The sequence below is a fragment of the Lethenteron reissneri genome, unplaced genomic scaffold, assembly GCF_015708825.2.
Source record: "Lethenteron reissneri isolate LAM-NWPU_2019-01 unplaced genomic scaffold, ASM1570882v1 scaffold_141, whole genome shotgun sequence".
Lineage (NCBI taxonomy): Eukaryota > Metazoa > Chordata > Hyperoartia > Petromyzontiformes > Petromyzontidae > Lethenteron > Lethenteron reissneri.
In genome coordinates, this window is record NW_026891124.1 from 122029 (window position 1) to 145234 (window position 23206).

At 44.1% G+C, this 23206-nt stretch overlaps 1 pseudogene; it reads right to left on the minus strand.

The window, feature by feature from the left end:
* Positions 1 to 23206, minus strand: part of LOC133362249 (uncharacterized) — a 110697-nt pseudogene that overhangs the window by 86601 nt on the left and 890 nt on the right.

Consider the following 23206-nt stretch of genomic DNA (forward strand, 5'->3'; position numbering starts at 1 on the left):
TCTAGCTTGGAGTACTGGAAATCACGGAAATAATATTTCGTACCTTATTAACTGATCTAACAGAGACACAAACATGCACATTCCAGGACTTCAAGAGTTAACAGAAGTACTCAAAACTTTGACTCTCCAGCCATTCCAGCAGCCATTTCTCAGTATCCACCTGCATGGGGTCGAAAGAGGAATTGTCGGCAGGGCTCATTACATCCAGCAACCTCTCAGGATCCAACTGCATGAGGTCGAAAAAGGAATTGTTGTCAGGACTCATGACATCCACTACATCTAGGCATCTCTCAGGATCCACCTGTATAGGATCAAAAGATGCATTTTTTTCAGGACTCTCTCTCGTAGAGCAATTAAATGGCTTTTCACCCGAGTGTGTTTTCTGGTGCCTGTGAAGAGCTGATTTCCATGCAAATGCCTTCTCACAAACAGAGCACTTGAATGGCTTCTCGCCCGAGTGTGTTTTCTGGTGACTGTTAAGATTTGATTTCTGTGAAAATGTTTTACCACAAACAGAGCACTTGAATGGCTTCTCGCCCGTGTGTGTTTTCTGGTGACTGTGAAGATGTGGTTTATGTGAAAATGCCTTCCCACACACAGAGCACTTGAACGGCTTCTCACCTGAGTGTGTTTTCTGGTGAGTGTTAAGATTTGATTTATCCGCAAATGCCTTTCCACAAATAGAGCAATTGAACGGCTTCTCACCGGAGTGTGTTTTCTGGTGAGTGTTAAGATGTGATTTGTGAGAAAATGCCTTCCCACAAACAGAGCAATTGAATAGCTTCTCGCCCGTGTGTGTTTTCTGGTGACTCTGAAGATGTGATTTCTGTGCAAATGCCTTCCCACACACAGAGCATTTGAATGGCTTCTCACCCGAGTGTATTTTCTGATGACTGTGAAGATATGATTTCTGTGAAAATGCCTTCCCACACACAGAGCATTTGAATGGCTTCTCGCCCGTGTGTGTTTTCTGGTGATTGCGTAGAATTGTTTTAAGTGAAAATGCCTTCCCACACACCGAGCAATTGAATGGCTTCTCGCCCGTGTGTGTTTTCTGGTGATTGCGTAGAATTGTTTTCCGTGAAAATGCCTTCACACAAATAGAGCACTTGAACGGCTTCAAGCCCGTGTGTGTTTTCTAGTGATTGTGAAGATGTGCTGACTGTGCAAATGCCTTCCCACACACAGAGCAATTGAACGGCTTCTCGCCCGTGTGTGTTTTCTGGTGTCTGTTAAGATGTTGTTTATGTGAAAATGCCTTCCCACACACAGAGCACTTGAACGGCTTCTCACCCGTGTGTATCTTCTGGTGAGTGTTAAGATTGGATTTACGTGAAAATGCCTTCCCACACACAGAGCAATTGAACGGCTTCTCGCCCGTGTGTGCGTGGCGTTGTGGAGAGAGTATCTGCTCCATGTGACCGATTCTTCAGAGCAGAGTAAAAGTCGCGGGTGTAGTTGAGAGTTAAAGGCGCCCTCTAAGCTGCGTGGATGTCTGGCTCAATTCGCCAAGAAGCAAACTCTTACTAACGTCTAACCGAGACAGTAACGCCTCGTAAGTCGGGCTACACGCGACTACCAGTTTTATCCACTAACGAAGACACTTACTTGTTGATGCACGGCGTGTCGATGTCCCTGTAACTCGTCTTAAGAGATCGCCACGAACTCTCCCAGTCGCCAGGCAATCGGGCTCGCCAGGCTGGGTCTCGCAGGAGAAGGGTAATCTGCAGAGCGAGGAGTCGAGCGTCTATCCTCAGTGAAATCCCTCTCGAAATGGTCTTGAGGTCTGATTTTAAGCCCCTTATAACTCCAATCCGCATATCAATCTACATAGCTTAACTAATCTGTTCATTGTAATTAAACTTTAATATGTACGTACATACCACCGTTTGAATAATTACATACATCTCCATGCATAATTCCGTGTTTAATATCTAGCTTAAGCCTGAATACACATGTGCATCTCACCGCATAAATCGCGTTAATTTGCTAAAATTCACCCTGCAATGTTAAGGAACGATCAGACACCTTTAAAAACAAACAGGGCTATATTCATCTACAAGAATATTAACGTTAAAACTCGCATTAAAATCTGTATTAATTCGCTTGGTCAACAGTTAAGGAACTAGGATAATTATTTCACTTTCAGAAATGCAACAGTAATAAAATATTCTCAGATCCAACATGTAAACGTCGATCATTAACTCCAAATTGAAGTCCTTTTCGATTTAAGCTCTTCGTCAATAGGACTACAGCGGACTACAAAGCACCACCTCAACGTGACGAAGTCGAGAATAAACTTAAACACTCACGAGACGGAACTCAACACAAAACATCACGACAAAATGCAAAACAGAAATGGGAAATTCCTAAAACAAAACAGCACACATCGGCATAAGTGTAATTCGAGCGCAAAGCGGGGTTCGCTGCTGGCCTTTGGGAATGCCAAACAACAGGGGGCTCTTCTTCAGACAAAAACAAACGAATCAAGGGGACGTGGGAGCGTGGCGTAAGGTGTAGAAAGCTGTAAGCGCCAGGCTACCGTGGGCTCACCTCCCAATCAACGGGAGTCGAGGAGTGGTGGTTGCTCATCCGAGTAAAGTGGGATTATAATGTAGGAGGACATAGAAGGAATCTAACTCGACTCATATCTACCGAAGATGAGTTAGATTTCTTCTATGTCCTCCTACATTATAATCCAACTATACTCAGATGTATGCATATGTATGCATATATTTATTTTCGAAACTAGGGACGGATATGCGAACTGGGGGTGCGGGATTAGAATTGCACTATAATTATAAGGATCGCATTGTGGTCGCATTACAATTTGATGAATGTGCAATCTCAATGGATTGGAATAGCTATTTAACAGCACCATCCTAATCAAAACTCGTTGAATATATTTATTGTTCCAATTGTAAGCATTCGTTTCTCTGTTACATCAAGTAATATGTTTTTCATCATCATCACGATCAATGGGCAAAGAGCGCATAGGTGTGAAGTGCACATTTTGTACTCCTGTGTATTCCATAAACCATTACATAGGAAACACTACAACAAGACGAGCACTCGTGTGTGCATGTACATGTATTTGTGTGCATATGTATGTAGGTACAAACGTGCGTGTTCGCAGTGGAACGCAATCCTAGTGTATGTACAATGCTTTGTATGTACACTCGTGTGTTTATGTACACTGCGTTGCCTATCTGTATGTACACCCCTGTAGATGCACATTCGTGTTTATATGTATGCACATTCGTCTATGTATATACACTGCTATGCCCACTCGTGTGTGGGTGTGTGTACAAGGGAGTGTATATGTGTACCCGTGTAAGTATGTGTAGTGGAACACACAACTTATTTTCATATTGTGTCGTACTAAGAATTTAGGGGCAACGTGGTGATGAATGCGGCACCACAACAGGGAACTACAGGGATGAGACTCCCCGCTCGTGGTGCTAAATTAATGAAAACAGCGCCACTGAGCGGACAGAGCCCCGCCCCTACAGCTCGTGCGTGTGACGTCATGAGTGTGACGTCATGAGTGTGATCAGCGGACAGCCACGATGCTGCCAGGTGAGGGTCAACTTGTGTGCTGGAGATGCTTCACCTGAAACTCGCCTCCACACGTGTTCGCTATGAACATTGTAGCAATAAGGGACGATTAGTCATCTTTAACATGTCAGGTCTTTATTGTTCTGCAAGTAAATGAACCTTCTTGGTTCTTTCGGTAAAGTCACGAAGAAGGGAAATAATAAAAGAATGAAAATAAAACATAATACAATTATTTTATTATGTTTTATTTTCTTCTTCATCTTCTTGGTTCTTTCGGTAAAGTCACGTAGAAGGGAAATAATAAAATAATAAAACATATCAAAATAATTTTATGAAGTAATTTGATTCAGTAAAATTTTTAATATTTTATTATTTAATAAAAATAAAACATAATAAAGTTATTTTATTAAAAAAATTATTGCTTTATTTGTATTATTTTATTATTTCCCTTCTTCAATAAGGTACGATTAGTCATCTTTAACATGTCAGGTCTTTATTGTTCTGCAAGAAAATTAAAGTTAAAACGCGTAGAAACACATGCACACTCGTGTGTGAATAAACACCGCTGTATAGACAGTCGTGTTTATAAGCACACTTGTGTGTGTATGTCTACTCGTCCGTGTTTTTTAAAGTAAGGGTATGGTTGAAATAACGTACGATCAGTCATTTTTAAAAACAATTCAGGTCTTTATTAATCTGCAAGAAAATTCACGTTAACACTCGTATCGAAATCTTTATTAATACGCTTGATCAAACAGGAAGGAACTAGGCAAATGATTTCCCAATAGGAATTCAACAGTTAAAACATATTCTTAAAATTCAACACCTAAACGTCGATTTCCCCATTGACGTCCTTTTCGACTGGAGCCATTCGTCCAGAAGTCCAAGCCATCAAACACAAGAACAACGAACGTGCAATCCACGCACACTCTGAAACCTATACTTTAAGTTATTTTGTTTATTACACAATGATAAAAAAAATTAAAGAACATGTTTAAAATATTGAGCAAAGTTGTGATCACAGTATTTCTCCAACTTTAAATCAACAAAACCACTTAACCACGAGAGTAAAATTAGAAATTGAACCACCACACAACCACTGCGCATCACACCACATCAACAAGTAGTCCGATAGGACTACAAAGCACCACCTTAACGTGACGAAGTCTAGAATAAACTTTAACACGCAATTAGCTGTGAGAAGATGACATGGCACCTTCTACCATAAACACCAAACATTTACCAGTCCCGATGATACAACCATCAGACGAAGCAACGCATCTATATAAGTATAACATTGTTGTCATCCTGAAATAAGTGAACACTTCTGGAACTTAAAAGGAATACGTTCATCTGAACACATTATAGAGCATTCACAACATCACTCTATTTCGATTTAAAGCTTTCGTGACTGCAGGGATCAATCTTCTTGGTTCTTTTGGTAAAGTCACGTAGAAGTGAAGTAATAAAATAATAAAAATAAAACATAATAAAATAATTTTCACGACGTTTCGGCCACAACGCAAGCAGCCATCTTCAGGTGAAGAATAGGTCTGTCAAGTAGACAGAGTCTGAATGACTACTTGACGGACCTGTTCTCCACCTGACGACGGCTGCTTGCGTTGTGGCCGAAACATCACTCTAGCTTGGAGTACTGGAAATCACGGAAATAATATTTCGTACCTTATTAACTGATCTAACAGAGACACAAACATGCACATTCCAGGACTTCAAGAGTTAACAGAAGTTCTCAAAACTTTGACTCTCCAGCCATTCCAGCAGCCATGTCTCAGTATCCACCTGCATGGGGTCGAAAGAGGAATTGTCGGCAGGGCTCATTACATCCAGCAACCTCTCAGGATCCAACTGCATGAGGTCGAAAAAGGAATTGTTGTCAGGACTCATGACATCCACTACATCTAGGCATCTCTCAGGATCCACCTGTATAGGATCAAAAGATGCATTTTTTTCAGGACTCATTGCAGCACTTTGCATTACACTTTTTGATTCCACTTCCCTATCATTGCGGATCTTCTGATGCTTGTTTCGTGGTGATGACCGTGAACATGTCCTCTCCCTCGGAGAGAAATTGATTCGCTTTTCACCTGAGTGTGTTTTCTGGTGACTGTGAAGATGTGATTTCTGTGAAAATGCCTTCCCACACACAGAGCAATTGAATGGCTTCTCGCCCGTGTGTGTTTTTTGATGACTCTGAAGATGTGATTTTCGTGCAAATGCATTCCCACACACAGAGCAATTGATTCGCTTTTCACCCGAGTGTGTTTTCTGGTGTCTGTTAAGATTTGATTTATCCGCAAATACCTTTCCACAAATAGAGCAATTGAACGGCTTCTCGCCCGTGTGTGTTTTCTGGTGACTGTAAAGAATAGATTTCCAAGCAAATGCCTTCCCACAAACAGAGCACTTGAATGGCTTCTCGCCCGTGTGTGTTTTCTGGTGACTCTGAAGATGTGATTTCTGTGCAAATGCCTTCCCACACACAGCGCAATTGAATGGCTTCTCGCCTGTGTGTGTTTTCTGGTGAGTGTTAAGATGTGATTTCTGTGAAAATGCCTTCCCACACACAGAGCACTTGAATGGCTTCTCGCCTGTGTGTGTTTTCTGGTGAGTGTTAAGATGTGATTTCCGTGAAAATGCCTTCCCACACACAGAGCAATTGAACGGCTTTTTGCCCGTGTGTGCGTGGCGCTGTGGAAAGAGTATCTGCTCCATGTGAATGATTCTTCAGAGCAGAGTAACAGTCGCGGGTGTTGTTGAGCGTTAAAGGCACCCTCTAAGCTGCGTGGATGTCTGGCTCAAATCGCCAAGAAGCAAACTCTTACTAACGTTTAACCGACACACAGTAACGTCTCGTAAGTCGGGATATACGCGACTACCAGTTGTATCCACTAACAAAGACACTTACTTGTTGATGCACGGCGTGTCGATGTCCCAGTAACCCGTCTGAAGAGATCGCCACGAACTCGCCAACCAATCGCCAGGCAATCGTGCTCGCCAGGCTGGGTCTCGCAGGAGAAGGGTAATCTGCAGAGCGAGGAGTCGTGCGTCTATCCTCAGTGAAATCCCTCTCGAAATGGTCTTGAGGTCTGAATTTAAGCCGCTTATAACTCCCCTCTAGCATTCAAATCTTTTGTTCTCGTCTTGGATTATCATCGACTTTGCATTCAATTGTTAATTTCTACATTAACAATCCGCATATGTAGCAACATAGCTTAGCGAATCTGGCCATTGTAATTTAACCTTAATACGTATGTACATCCTACTGCGTAATTGTACACTTCTGTTTGAATAATTACATACATCTCCATGCATAATTCCGTGCTTCCTGTGAATTTGCTAATATTCACCCGACAATGCCCTCTAAACTGCAGAGATTCATCTTAATGGTTCTGTCGGTAAAGGCACGGAGAAGGGAAGTAATAAAATAATAAAAATAAAACATAATAAAATAATTCTCACGACGGAAGAGCTGGAGGACGAGACAAAGGAGGAGGTGGAGGAGGTGCAGGTGGTGGAGGTGGTGATGCAGGCTCGTGAAGGACGCTACTGGGCAGTTGGAGGCAGTCACCCTCCAACAACAACGGAGGGCGGAGGAGCGACGCTCACAACAACGAGCGGAGCGCCGGGTGGCTAAAGCACAGCAAGTTGGTACAGTAGGGGGCACAGGTGGTGCATCAGCCAGTCATCTCGGTAATCTCGGTCAGTCGACCCGTGGCACCTGCTGGGTCTGCCCCGTGACCTCCTGCCAGCGGGCGTTCGACACTTCACGTGGTAGCCTCAAGGTGCACTTGGCCTGGCACAAGCGTCGTGGTGACGTCACCGCCACTTAGTGGCGAATGGCGGTTATTGTTGTTGTTGTTGATGCAGGGAAAGAAGAGGAAGCGAGGGGGCCTTGCTCGCGTGGCGAGAGCGATCACCTCACTCCTCCGCCGCGTGCTGCTTTGTGGTGGCATGGCCACCACACAGTAGGGGTGGTTGTTGTGGTCGTGGATCGCTGCCAACCATGACCACTATCACCAGACTACCCACCCACCCCGTGACACATCCCAGGCACACACCCACACTCCCCGTGATACACGTCACACACACACACCACATGGTTCCCGGAGAGACGGTGCCACTGGGACCACAGCTGTGGAAGGAATCTGAGCAGCAGATGCCAGGACTACAGTGGAGAGCGACTGCTATCAAGACACCTCACACAACAAACACACACGGGACTAGCCAAAAAAAACTAGCCGGCCCCATCTTGGACTAATAGGTGCAAGTTAATACTGTTCTGAACCTGTTTAATAAACATATTTAAGGACACTCGTGTTGAGCATGGTGCTTTTAGCAAACGAGTGTGTTTTGTTATAATTTCTGTCATGAACTTTGAATAATCATCTGAATGGTTTAGCTTGAAAGCGTGGTTCATAATAACGTTACGCAAAAAAAACAATCGTCATCTTTTAGTCTGTAACTTACGACCTTCGGTGTGTATATACACCTGTGTGCATGTGTTCAATATTTTGCCCGTGTTTAAAATTTGCGACGAGTTTTTTTTGATACAGCTGTCTTGGCTGTGATGGTACCACCTGAAGACGGAAGCTTGTGTTGCCTCTGAAACGTCGTGATTTTTATTTTATTTTACTTTTTAATGTGTTTTACCTACGTGACTTTACCGAAAAAAACCTAAGAATACGAGTTGTTTTGCTAATTGCATTGAGTATTGAGGGGTTACCAGCCCCTCGCACCCGTCCAAAGACCTCGTGGGACGCTGTGGTGGCTACGAGCCTTACCTCCGGGACATTGCTCACATCCACCACAGCGTTACCGTCCAACACCGTCAATGAACGAAGGGGGTTGTTTTTGCAAAACTTTACTCGTGGCAGGAGATTGACAAACAACAGAGAGTGCCTCCTTCTGATAAACAAAAAAACGAATGAAGGGGGCGTGGGAGCGTGGCGTAAGGTGTGGAAAGCTGTAAGTCACAGGTATCAATCGAATTGGGTCAATGGCACCAGCACACAAATGCTGGGGTCGTTTGGAATGGTGTTGCATTGATGAAAGATGAAGTTCTCCGACGTTGCATTTCATGAACTTTACATTCAATTGTTATTTTTTGAATTGACAATCTGCATATCTAGCAATTAGCTTCGCTAATCTGGCTATTGAGCTTAAGCCTGAATACATATGTGCATCTCACCTCATAATTCGCGTTCATTTGCGAATATTCACCCTGCAATGTGTGTACACGTGTATATTTACACTTGTTTATGTGGATATGTACATGCGTGTATGTGTGTATAGGTATGTACAATCATTTGTTCGACCATTTATTTGTGATGTCAAACGCAATCCCTGTGTACGTACACTGCTGTGTATGTGTAATAAAGGACTCCGTCACACGATGTCGATCTCCGTCGGTCCTTTATTTGTGTTCGTCTTCCGCTCACCCCGCTGGCCTCCTCCTCGGTCCAGCGTCGTCTCTCCTTGCGCCCCGCGCACTCTGCAGCTCCCCTGCTGCTCCGCTCTGCAGCTACTCTGCTGCTCCGCTCTGGTGCAACCTCGCACGCCCTGTGCTAGCTAGCCTCCGCTAGCTCTGCAGCTACTCTGCTGCTCTGCTCTGGTGCAACCTCGCACGCCCTGTGCTAGCTAGCCTCCGCTAGCTCTGCAGCTACTCTGCTGCTCCTTGCAACCTCGCACGCCCTGTGCTAGCTAGCCCCCGCTAGCTCTGCAGCTACTCTGCTGCTCCGTGCAACCTCACACGCCCTGTGCTAGCTAGCCTCCGCTAGCTCTGCAGCTACTCTGCTGCTCTGCTCTGGTGCAACCTCGCACGCCCTGTGCTAGCCTACGCTAGCTCTGCAGCTTCTCTGCTGCTCCGTGCAACCCCTGCACGCCCCGCGCACTCTGCTCTCTCCTCGCCCCGCTGGCTGGCGCCGTCCGATGAGCCCCTCAGCCACCAGGCTGAGGCACGGCGACCACCCAACGTGGTCTCCCTCTTCACAATAAACGTCGATTTCCCCATTGACGTCCTTTTCGTCTGAAGCCATTCGTCCAGAAGTCCAAGCCATCAAACACAAGAACAACGAACGTGCAATCCACGCATACTCTGAAACTAATTATTTTAAGTTATTTTGTTTATTACACAATGATAAAACATTTTTAAGAACACGTTTGAGTCTTCAGCCACTCCACTACATCCAGCCATCTCTCCGGATCCAACTTCATGGGGTCGAAAGTGGAATTTCCTTTAGAATTCATTACATCACTTTCGAATTCAGCTTTTGTTTCCTGATGACTTGTGAAGTGTTTTCTAACCGTGAAAATGCTTCAAACACACAGAGCAATCAAACATATTTGTTCAAATTATCACTCTAGCTCGGAGTACTGGAAATCACGGAAATAATAACTCGTACCTTATTAACTGATCTAACAGAGACACAAACATGCACATTCCAGGACTTCAAGAGTTAACAGAAGTTCTCAAAACTTTGACTCTCCAGCCATTCCAGCAGCCATTTCTCAGTATCCACCTGCATGGGGTCGAAAGAGGAATTGTCGGCAGGGCTCATTACATCCAGCAACCTCTCAGGATCCAACTGCATGAGGTCGAAAAAGGAATTGTTGTCAGGACTTATGACATCCACTACATCTAGGGATCTCTCAGGATCCACCTGTATAGGATCAAAAGATGCATTTTTTTCAGGACTCATTGCAGCACTTTGCATTACACCTTTTGATTCCACTTCCCTATCATTGCGGATCTTCTGATGCTTGTTTCGTGGTGATGACCGTGAACATGTCCTCTCTCTCGGAGAGCAATTGATTCGCTTGTGTGTTTTCTGATGCCTGTGAAGATTTGATTTATCACCAAATGCCTTTCCACAAATAGAGCAATTGAACGGCTTCTCGCCCGTGTGTGTTTTCTGGTGACTGTGAAGAATAGTTTTCCGTGCAAATGCCTTCCCACAAACAGAGCACTTGAATGGCTTCTCGCCAGTGTGTGTTTTCTGGTGACTGTGAAGATTTGATTTCTCTGCAAATGCCTTCCCACAAACAGAGCACTTGAACGGCTTCTCGCCAGTGTGTGTTTTCTGGTGACTGTGAAGATTTGATTTCTCTGCAAATGCCTTCCCACAAACAGAGCACTTGAACGGCTTCTCGCCAGTGTGTGTTTTCTGGTGACTGTGAAGATTTGATTTCCGTGAAAATGCCTTCCCACACAAAGAGCACTTGAACGGCTTCTCGCCCGTGTGTGCGTGGCGCTGTGGAGAGAGTATCTTCTCCATGTGACTGATTCTTCAGAGCAGAGTAACAGTGGCGGGTGTTGTTGAGAGTTAAAGGCACCCTCTAAGCTGCGTGGATGTCTGTCTCAAATCGCCAAAAAGCAAACTCTCACTAACGTCTAACCGACACACAGTAACGTCTCGTAAGTCGTACTACACACGCGACTACCAGTTTATCCACTAACAAAGACACTTACTTGTTGATGCACGGCGTATCGATGTCCCTGTAACCCGTCTGAAGAGATCGCCACGAACTCTCCCAGTCGCCAGGCAATCGTGCTCGCCAGGCTGGGTCTCGCAGGAGAAGGGTAATATGCAGAGCGAGGAGTTGCTCGTCTATCCTCAGCGAAATCCCTCTCGAAATGGTCTTGAGGTCTGATTTTAAGCCCCTTATAACTCCCCTCTAGCATACAAATCCTTTGTTTTCGACTTGGCCATTGCATTAAATAGGTAATTTCTACATTTACAATCCGCATATTAAGCAAGATAGCTTAACTAATTAAACTGTAATATGTATGTACATCCTACTGTTTGAATAATTACATACATCCACATGCATAATTCCGTGTTTATTGTTAATTTATTCACCCGCAATGTCATAAACTTTACATTTTATTGTTATGTTTTTAAATTTACAATCTGCATTTTTAGCTTAAGGGTACGGGTAAGGAATCAAAACCCGTTTTCGACCTCTGAGTGGAACGCACTACTTATTATATTATAGCCTCGTGTGCAAAGCATTGAGGGGCAACGTGGTGATGAATGCGGCACCACAACAGGGAACTACAGGGATGAGACTCCCCGCTCGTGGTGCTAAATTAATGAAAACAGCGCCACTGAGCGGACAGAGCCCCGCCCCTACAGCTCGTGCGTGTGACGTCATGAGTGTGACGTCATGAGTGTGATCAGCGGACAGCCACGATGCTGCCAGGTGAGGGTCAACTTGTGTGCTGGAGATGCTTCACCTGAAACTCGCCTCCACGCGTGTTCGCTATGAACATTGTAGCAATAAGGGACGATTAGTCATCTTTAACATGTCAGGTCTTTATTGTTCTGCAAGTAAATGAACCTTCTTGGTTCTTTCGGTAAAGTCACGAAGAAGGGAAATAATAAACTAATAAAACATAATAAAATTATTTTATAAAAAAATTTCATTTTTATTTCCCTTCTGCAAGTAAATTAAAGTTTAAACTCGTAGAAACACATGCACACTCGTGTGTGAATGCACACCGCTGTATAGAGTCGTGTTCATAAGCACACTTGTGTGTGTATGTCTACTCGTCCGTGTTTTTCTAAGGAAGGATATGGTTGAAATAACGTACGATCAGTCATTTTAAAAACAATTCGGGTCTTTATTAATCTGCAAGAAAATTCACGTTAACACTCGTATTGAAATCTTTATTAATACGCATGCTCAAACAGGAAGGAACTAGGCAAATTATTTCCCAATTTCAACAGTTAAAACATATTCTTTAAATCTAACACGTAAACGTCGATTTCCCCATTGACGTCCTTTTCGACTGAAGCCATTCGTCCAGAAGTCCAAGCCATCAAACACTAGAACAACGAACGTGCAATCCACGCACACTCTGAAACCTATACTTTAAGTTATTTATTTATTACACAATGATAAAAAAAATTAAAGAACATGTTTAAAATATTGAGCAAAGTTGTTATCACAGTATTTCTCCAACTTTAGATCAACAAAACCACTTAACCACGAGAGTAAAATTAGAAATTGAACCACCACACAACCACTGCGCATCACACCACATCATCAAGTAGTCCGATAGGACTACAAAGCACCACCTTTACGTGACGAAGTCTAGAATAAACTTTAACACGCAATTAGCTGTGAGAGGATGACATGGCACCTTCTACCATAAACACCAAACATTTACCAGTCCCGATGATACAACCATCAGACGAAGCAACGCATCTATAGAAGTATAACATTGTTGTCATCCTGAAGTAAGTGAACACTTCTGGAACTTAAAAGGAATACGTTCATCTGAACACATTATAGAGCATTCACAACATCACTCTAGCTCGGTGTACTGGAAATCACTGAAAAAATATATCTAAGAGACACGAATATACACAGGGCAACAGTTAACAGATGTACTCAATACGTTTGAGTCTTCAGCCACTCCACTACATCTAGCCGTCTCTCAGGATCCACCTGTATAGGAACGAAAGATGCATTTTTTTAGGACTCATTGCAGCACTTTGCATTTCACTATTTGATTTCACTTCCCTATCATTGCGGATCTTCTGATGCTTGTTTCGGGGTGATGACCGTGAACATGTCCTCTCCCTCGTAGACCAATTTAATGGCTTTTCACCCGTGTGTGTTTTCTGGTGCCTGTGAAGAGCTGACTTCCATGCAAATGCCTTTCCACAAATAGAGCAATTGAACGGCTTTTCGCCCGTGTGTGTTTTCTGGTGAGTGTTAAGATTTGATTTCTGTGAAAATCCTTTCCCACACAAAGATCACTTGAATAGCTTCTCGCCCGTGTGTGTTTTCTGGTGACTGTTAAGATTTGATTTATCCGCAAATGTCTTTCCACAAACAGAGCACTTGAATGGCTTCAGTTTGAGTCTTCAACCACTCCACGACATCCAGCCATCTCACCGGATCCAACTTCATGGGGTCGAAAGTGGAATTGTCGTCAGCGCTGATTACATCCACTACATCTAGCCGTCTCTCGGGATCCAACTGCATAGGTTCGAAAGAGGAATTGTCGTGAGGACTCATTACATCCGCTACATTCAACCCTCTCTCCGGATCCACCTGCCTAGGTTCGAAAGAATAATTTTTATCAGGACTCATTGCAGCACTGATTTCTCCGCAAATTCCTTCGCACAAACAGAGCACATGAATGGCTTCTCGTTCGTGTGTGTCTTTTGGTGACTGTAAACATGTGATTGCCGTGAAAATGCCTTCCCACACACAGAGCACTTGAACGGCTTCTCGCCCGTGTGTGTTTTCTGGTGGCTGTGAAGATGTGATTTTCGTGCAAATGCCTTCCCACAAACAGAGCATTTGAACGGCTTCTCGCCCGTGTGTGCGTGGCGCTGTGGAGAGTTTATCTGCTCCATTTGACTGATTCTTCAGAGCAGAGTAACAGTCTCGGTTGTCGTTGAGAGTCAAAGGCACCCTAAGCTGCGTGGATGTCTGTCTCAAATCGCCAAAAAGCAAACTCTCACCACCGTCTAACCGAGACACAGTAACGTCTCGTAAGTCGAACTACACACGCGACTACCAGTTTTATCCACTAACGAAGACACTTACTTGTTGATGTACGGCGTGTCGATGTCCCTGTGACCCGTCTGAAGAGATCGCCACGAACTCTCCCAGTCGCCAGGCAATCGGGCTCGCCAGGCTGGGTCTCGCAGGAGAAGGGTAATCTGCAGAGCGAGGAGTTGCGCGTCTATCCTCAGCGAAATCCCTCTCGAAATGGTCTTGAGGTCTGATTTTTAGCCCCTTATTCATCTTGTTCTCGTCTTGGATTATCATAGACTTTGCATTCAATTGTTAATTTTTACATTAACAATCCGCATATGTAGCAACATAGCTTAGCGAATTTGGCCATTGTAATTTAACCTTAATACGTATGTACATCCGACTGCGTAATTGTACATTTCTGTTTGAATAATTACATACATCTCCATGCATAATTCCGTGCTTCCTGTGAATTTGCTAATATTCACCCGACAATGTCCTCTAAACTGCAGGGATTTAATTTCATGAAGAAGGCTGCTTGCGTTGTAGCCGAAACGTCGTGAGAATTCTTTTATTACGTTTTTATTTTTATTATTGTATTACTTCCCTTCCACGTGACTTTACCGAAAGAACCAAGAAGAAGAGCCACTCTCCCTGTTGTTTGGCATTCCCCTTCCACGAGTCAAGTTCTGCAAAAACAACCCCCTACCGCAACGGCGGACGGTAAAGCTGTGGTAACTGTGAGCAGTGTCCCAGAGGGAATGCTCATAGCGATCACAGCGGCCCTCGAGGTCTCCGGAATGTTGCGAGGGGCTGGTTACCCCTCCACATTAGATGCACTTACCGTGAAAACACGTGGAAAATGTGTCAACAAATTCGTACACACGGTACTGCATTACACAAAGGTCTAAATACACACGAGACTTTCTGCTATATGAAATGTGATAATGGCTGCGTTACATTATAATCAACAAATCTTACAAACTATACCATACACGTGGGTATCCACGGCAATTGTAACCATTTTAATTGATAGAATATGACAATTCCCCTTCGTTGTCTAGACACACGCTGATCAACAAGTGTCCTTAAACATATAAGCACACTTGTGTGTACATGTCTACTCGTCCGTGTTTTTTAAAGAAAGGATATGGTTGAAATAACGTACGATCAGTTATCTTTAAAATCAATTCAGGTCTTTATTAATCTGCAAGAAAATTCACGTTAATACTCGTATCGAAATCTTTATTAATACGCTTGCTCAAACAGGAAGGAACTAGGCAAATTATTTCCCAATTTCAACAGTTAAAACATATTCTTAAAATTCAACACGTGAACGTCGATTTCCCCATTGACGTCCTTTTCGACTGAAGCCATTCGTCCAGAAGTCCAAGCCATCAAACACTAGAACAACGAACGTGCAATCCACGCACACTCTGAAACCTATTACTTTAAGCAATTTTATTTATTACACAATGATAAAAAAAATTAAGAACATGTTTAAAATATTGAGCAAAGTTGTTATCACAGTATTTCTCCAACTTTAGATCAACAAAACCACTTAACCACAAGAGTAAAATTAGAAATTGAACCACCACACAACCACTGCGCATCACACCACATCAACAAGTAGTCCGATAGGACTACAAAGCACCACCTTAACGTGACGAAGTCTAGAATAAACTTTAACACGCAATTAGCTGTGAGAGGATGACATGGCACCTTCTACCATAAACACCACACATTTACCAGTCCCGATGATACAACCACCAGACGAAGCAACGCATCTATAGAAGTATAACATTGTTGTCATCCTGAAATAAGTGAACACTTCTGGAACTTAAAAGGAATACGTTCATCTGAACACATTATAGAGCATTCACAACATCACTCTATTTCGATTTAAAAGCTTTCGTGACTGCAGGGATCAATCTTCTTGGTTGTTTTGGTAAAGTCACGTAGAAGCGAAGTAATAAAATAATAAAAATAAAACATAATAAAATAATTTTCACGACGTTTCGGCCACAACGCAAGCAGCCATCTTCAGGTGAAGAATAGGTCTGTCAAGTAGACAGAGTCTGAATGACTACTTGACGGACCTGTTCTCCACCTGACGACGGCTGCTTGCGTTGTGGCCGAAACATCACTCTAGCTTGGAGTACTGGAAATCACGGAAATAATATTTCGTACCTTATTAACTGATCTAACAGAGACACAAACATGCACATTCCAGGACTTCAAGAGTTAACAGAAGTTCTCAAAACTTTGACTCTCCAGCCACTCCAGCAGCCATTTCTCAGTGTCCACCTGCATGGGGTCGAAAGAGGAATTGTCGGCAGGACTCATTACATCCAGCAACCTCTCAGGATCCAACTGCATGAGGTCGAAAAAGGAATTGTTGTCAGGACTCATGACATCCACTACATCTAGGGATCTCTCAGGATCCACCTGTATAGGATCAAAAGATGCATTTTTTTCAGGACTCATTGCAGCACTTTGCAATACACCTTTTGATTTCACTTCCCTATCATTGCGGATCTTCTGATGCTTGTTTCGTGGTGATGACCGTGAACATGTCCTCTCCCTCGGAGAGCAATTGATTCGCTTTTCACCAGAGTGTGTTTTCTGATGCCTGTGATGATTTGATTTATCCCCAAATGCCTTTCCACAAATAGAGCAATTGAACGGCTTCTCGCCCGTGTGTGTTTTCTGGTGACTTTGAAGAATTGTTTTCCTTGCAAATGCCTTCCCACAAACAGAGCACTTGAATGGCTTCTCGCCTGTGTGTGTTTTCTGGTGACTGTTAAGATTAGATTTTTCTGAAAATGCCATTCCACAAACAGAGCACTTGAATGGCTTCTCGCCCGAGTGTTTTTTCTGGTGCCTGTTCAGAGTTGATTTCTGAGCAAATGCCTTCCCACAAACAGAGCACTTGAATGGCTTCTCGCCCGAGTGTATTTTCTGGTGACTGTTTAGAGTTGATTTCTCCACAAATGCCTTCCCACAAACAGAGCACCTGAATGGCTTCTCGTTCGTGTGTGTTTTCTGGTGCCTGTGAAGATTTGTGTTCCGTGAAAATCCTTTCCCACACGCAGAGCAATTGAACGGCTTCTCGCCCGTGTGTGCGTGGCGCTGTGGAGAGAGTATCTGCTCCATGTGACTGATTCTTCAGAGCAGAGTAACAGTCGCGGGTGTTGTTGAGAGTTAAATGCACTCTCTAAGCTGCGTGGATGTCTGCCTCAAATCGCCAAGAAGCAAACTCTCACTAACGTCTAACCGGGACACGGTGACGTCTCGTGAGTCGGGCTACACGCGACTACCAGTTTTATCCACTAACGAAGACACTTACTTGTTGATGCACGGCGTGTCGATGTCCCTGTAACCCGTCTGTAGAGATCGCAACGAACTCTCCCAGTCGCCAGGCAATCGTGCTCGCCAGGCTGGGTATTGCAGGAGAAGGGTAATCTGCAGAGCGAAGAGTTGCGCGTCTATCCTCAGCGAAATCCCTCTCGAAATGGTCTTGAGGTCTGATTTTAAGCCCCTTATAACTCCCCTCTAGCATACAAATCTTTTGTTCTCGTCTTGGCCTATCATGGACTTTGCATGCAAATGTTAATTTCTACATTAACAATCCGCATATGTAGCAACATAGCTTAGCGAATCTGGCCATTGTAATTTAACCTTAATACGTATGTACATCCTACTGCGTAATTGTACACTTCTGTTTGAATAATTACATACATCTCCATGCATAATTCCGTGCTTCCTGTGAATTTGCTAATATTCACCCGACAATGCCCTCTAAACTGCAGAGATTCATCTTAATGGTTCTGTCGGTAAAGTCACGTAGAAGGGAAGTAATAAAATAATAAAAATAAAACATAATAAAATAATTCTCACGACGGAAGAGATGCAGGACGTGACAAAGGAGGAGGTGGAGGAGGTGCAGGTGGTGCAGGTGGTGATGCAGGCTCGTGAAGGACGCTACTGGGCAGTTGGAGGCAGTCGCCCTCCAACAACAACGGAGGGCGGAGGAGCGACGCTCACAACAACGAGCGGAGCGCCGGGTGGCTAAAGCACAGCAAGTTGGTACAGTAGGGGGCACAGGTGGTGCATCAGCCAGTCATCTCGGTAATCTCGGTCAGTCGACCCGTGGCACCTGCTGGGTCTGCCCCGTGACCTCCTGCCAGCGGGCGTTCGACACTTCACGTGGTAGCCTCAAGGTGCACTTGGCCTGGCACAAGCGTCGTGGTGACGTCACCGCCACTTAGTGGCGAATGGCGGTTATTGTTGTTGTTGTTGATGCAGGGAAAGAAGAGGAAGCGAGGGGGCCTTGCTCGCGTGGCGAGAGCGATCACCTCACTCCTCCGCCGCGTGCTGCTTTGTGGTGGCATGTCCACCACACAGTAGGGGTGGTTGTTGTGGTCGTGGATCGCTGCCAACCATGACCACTATCACCAGACTACCCACCCACCCCGTGACACATCCCAGGCACACACCCACACACCCCGTGATACACGTCACACACACACACACCACATGGTTCCCCCCCGGAGAGACGGTGCCACTGGGACCACAGCTGTGGAAGGAATCTGAGCAGCAGATGCCAGGACTACAGTGGAGAACGACTGCTATCAAGACACCTCACACAACAAACACACACGGGACTAGCCAAAAAAAAGGGTAAACTTGTGTGCTGGAGATGCTTCACCTGAAACTCGCCTCCACACGTGTTCGCTATGAACATTGTAGCAATAAGGGACGATTAGTCATCTTTAACATGTCAGGTTTTTATTGTTCTGCAAGTAAATTAACCTTCTTGGTTCTTTCGGTAAAGTCACGTAGAATGGAAATAATAAAATAATAAAAATAAAACATCATAAAATATTATTATTTTATTATTTCCATTCTACGTCACTTTACCTGAAAGAACCAAGAAGATGAATCCCTGCAGTCACGAAAGCTTTAAATCGAAAATTAAGAACATGTTTAAAATATTGAGCAAAGTTGTTATCACAGTATTTCTCCAACTTTAGCTCAACAAAACCACTTAACCACGAGAGTAAAATTAGAAATTGAACCACCACACAACCACTGCGCTTCACAACACATCAACAAGTAATCCGATTGCACTACAAAGCACCACCTTAACGTGACGAAGTCTAGAATAAACTTTAACACGCAATTAGTTGTGAGAAGATGACATGGCACCTTCTACCATAAACACCACACATTTACCAGTCCCGATGAACAACCACCAGACGAAGCAACGCATCTATAGAAGTATAACATTGTTGTCATCCTGAAATAAGTGAACACTTCTGGAACTTAAAAGGAAGGCTTTCATCTGAACACATTATAGAGCATTCACAACATCACTCTAGCTCGGAGTACTGGAAATCACTGAAAAAATATATCTTAGATACGCGAATATACACAATGCAACAGTTAACAGATGTACTCAATACGTTTGAGTTTTCAGAAACTCCACTACATCTAGCCATCTCTCCGGATCCAACTTCATGGGGTCGAAAGTTGAATTGTCGTCAGGACTCGTTACATCCACTACATTCAGCCATCTCTCAGGATCCAACTGCATAGGTTCGAAAGATGCATTTTTTTTCAGGACTCATTTCAGCACTTTGATGCTTGTTTCGGGGTGATGACTGTGAACATGTCCTCTCCCTCGTAGAGCAATTAAATGTCTTTTCACCCGAGTGTGTTTTCTGGTGCCTGTGAAGAGCTGACTTCCATGCAAATGCCTTCCCACAAAGAGAGCACTTGAATGGCTTCTCGCCCGAGTGTGTTTTCTGGTGACTGTGAAGATTAGATTTCTGTGAAAATGTTTTACCACAAATAGAGCACTTGAATGGCTTCTCGCCCGTGTGTGTTTTCTGGTGACTGTTAAGAGTTGTTTTCTCCGCAAATGCCTTCCCACAAACAGAGCACTTGAACGGCTTCTCGCCCGTGTGTGTTTTCTGGTGACTGTGAAGATGTGACTTCCTTGCAAATGCCTTCCCACACACAAAGCATTTGAATGGCTTCTCGCCCGAGTGTGCTTTCTCGTGCCTGTGAAGATTTGATTTCCGTGAAAATCCTTTCCCACACGCAGAGCAATTGAACGGCTTCTCGCCCGTGTGTGCGTGGCGCTGTGGAGAGAGTATCTGCTCCATGTGACTGATTCTTCAGAGCAGAGTAACAGTCGCGGGTGTTGTTGAGAGTTAAATGCACTCTCTAAGCTGCGTGGATGTTTGGCTCAGGTCGCCAAAAAGCAAACTCTCACTAACGTCTAACCGGGACACGGTAACGTCTCGTAAGTCGGGCTACATGCGACTACCAGTTTTATCCACTAACGAAGACACTTACTTGTTGATGCACGGCGTGTCGATGTCCCTGTAACCCGTCTTAAGAGATCGCCACGAATTCTCCCAGTCGCCAGGCAATCGTGCTCGCCAGGCTGGGTCTCGCAGGAGAAGGGTAATCTGCAGAGCGAGGAGTTGCGCGTCTATCCTCAGCGAAATCCCTCTCGAAATGGTCTTGAGGACTGATTTTAAGCCCCTTATAACTCCCCTCTAGCATTCAAATCCTTTGTTCTCGTCTTGGATTATCATAGACTTTGCATTCAATTGTTAATTTTTACATTAACAATCCGCATATGTAGCAACATAGCTTAGCTAATCCGTCCATTGTAATTTAACCTTAATACATATGCATATCTCACTGCATAATTGTACGCTTCCGTTTAAATAAAGATCTACATATCCATGCATAATTCCGTGCTTCGTGTTAATTTTCCAATATTCACCCGACAATGTCCTTTAAACTGATGCAAGTTTAGAGGATTTAACATCGACATACAGTCTGAAGTATCAAAATGCTGATGTCCACTTCGACTTCGACTAAGAGGTGCAAATGTATACTGTACTGACTTTGTATTATAAAATATATTTAAGTATTTGTGTTGATATGAGCGCGTCAGTAAATCAAGGTGATTTGTTTAATTTAATTCACGACAATTATTACGATTGCTGTCTTACACTTTTATTGATAATCGAAATGGTATCGCTTGTAAGCGTGAGTGAGCAATGTCTTTCTCCAACTTTAGCTCAACAAGACCACTTAACAACGAGAGTAACATCAGGAATTGAAACACCTCACAACCAATGCGCATCACACCACATCAACAAGTAATCCGATAGGACTACGAAGCACCACCTTAACGTGACAAAGTTTGGAATAAACAAGACAACACACTCACATCATTTGCTGTGCAATAATTACAACACATGCCACCTTCTAGCATAAGCACCAGCCATTACAGCAGGGAACTGTAGCCATGTGTATGTACATGGTTGTGTACTTCTCTGTGGGTATATTCGTGTGCATGTGCACTCGTGTGTGTATTTACACTCGTTCATGGACACGTGTGGGTCTGTACATGTGTGTATGTATGTACAATCGTGTGTGCTCGCATATTTGTGTGTGTTGAAACGCAATCCCTGAGCATGCACACTGCTGTATACGTGCACATGTGTTTATGTATATTGCTGTGTGCAATTACACTGTGCATGTATCTACACCCCGATGCATTTACACTCATTTGTGCATCTATACATATGTGTCGTATGTATAGATGCACAAATGGGTGTACGCACTCGTGTATGCATGTGCACCCGTGTGTGTATGTACAAAGCGGTGTGTATGCACATTCGTGCATTTTCCTACAGCACTGTGTATGTCCACTCGTGTGTGGGTGTGTGTACAACGGAGTGTATATGTGGGGAGCGGTGGTGTAGCGGTTAGCGCGCTGCGCTATGAACCCGGTGACACGGGTTCGATTCCCGCTCACGGCCAACACCAGGGACGATTATCCGAACTGGTCCCGGGCCTCCCCTAGGTCGACTCAGCCTCAAATGAGTACCTGGTGCGGTGTGTAAACATTGCCACTGGGGAGACAAAGGCGGTCGGGCGTGGTGCTGGCCACTCACCCCCTCGTGTACCGTTGCGACCTTCATAGGTGTTCGCTAACAGCACTTGCCCCTACAGTCTGTTAATGCTATACGGGTGATCTTTATCTTTGTGTGTACAAAGCGTGGTGGATGCACATTCGTGCATTTTTCACCACCGCTGTGTATGTCCACTCGTGTGTGGGTGTGTGTACAAGGGAGTGTATATGTGTACTCGTGTAAGTTTGTGTAGTGGAACACACAACTTATTTTCATATTATGTCGTACAAAGAATTGAGGGGCAACGTGGTGATGAATGCGGCACCACAACAGGGAACTACAGGGATGAGACTCCCCGCTCGTGGTGCTAAATTAATGAAAACAGCGCCACTGAGCGGACAGAGCCCCGCCCCTACAGCTCGTGCGTGTGACGTCATGAGTGTGACGTCATGAGTGTGATCAGCGGACAGCCACGATGCTGCCAGGTGAGGGTCAACTTGTGTGCTGGAGATGCTTCACCTGAAACTCGCCTCCACACGTGTTCGCTATGAACATTGTAGCAATAAGGGACGATTAGTCATCTTTAACATGTTAGGTCTTTATTGTTCTGCAAGAAAATTAAAGTTAAAACGCGTAGAAACACATGCACACTCGTGTGTGATTGCACACCGCTGTATAGACAGTCGTGTTTATAAGCACACTTGTGTGTGTATGTCTACTCGTCCGTGTTTTTTTTTAAGGAAGGATATGGTTGAAATAACGTACGATCAGTCATCTTTAAAAACAATTCAGGTCTTTATTAATCTAAAAGAAAATTCACGTTAACACTCGTATCGAAATATTTATTAATACGCATGCTCAAACAGGAAGGAACTGGGCAAATTATTTCCCAATTTCAACAGTTAAAACATATTCCTAAAATCTAACACGTAAACGTCGATTTCCCCATTGACGTCCTTTTCGACTGAAGCCATTCGTCCAGAAGTCCAAGCCATCAAACACAAGAACAACGAACGTGCAATCCACGCACACTCTGAAACCTATTATTGAGCAAAGTTGTGATCACAGTATTTCTCCAACTTTAGCTCAACAAAACCACTTAACCACGAGAGTAAAATTAGAAATTGAACCACCACACAACCACTGCGCTTCACTTCAACAAGTAGTCCGATAGGACTACAAAG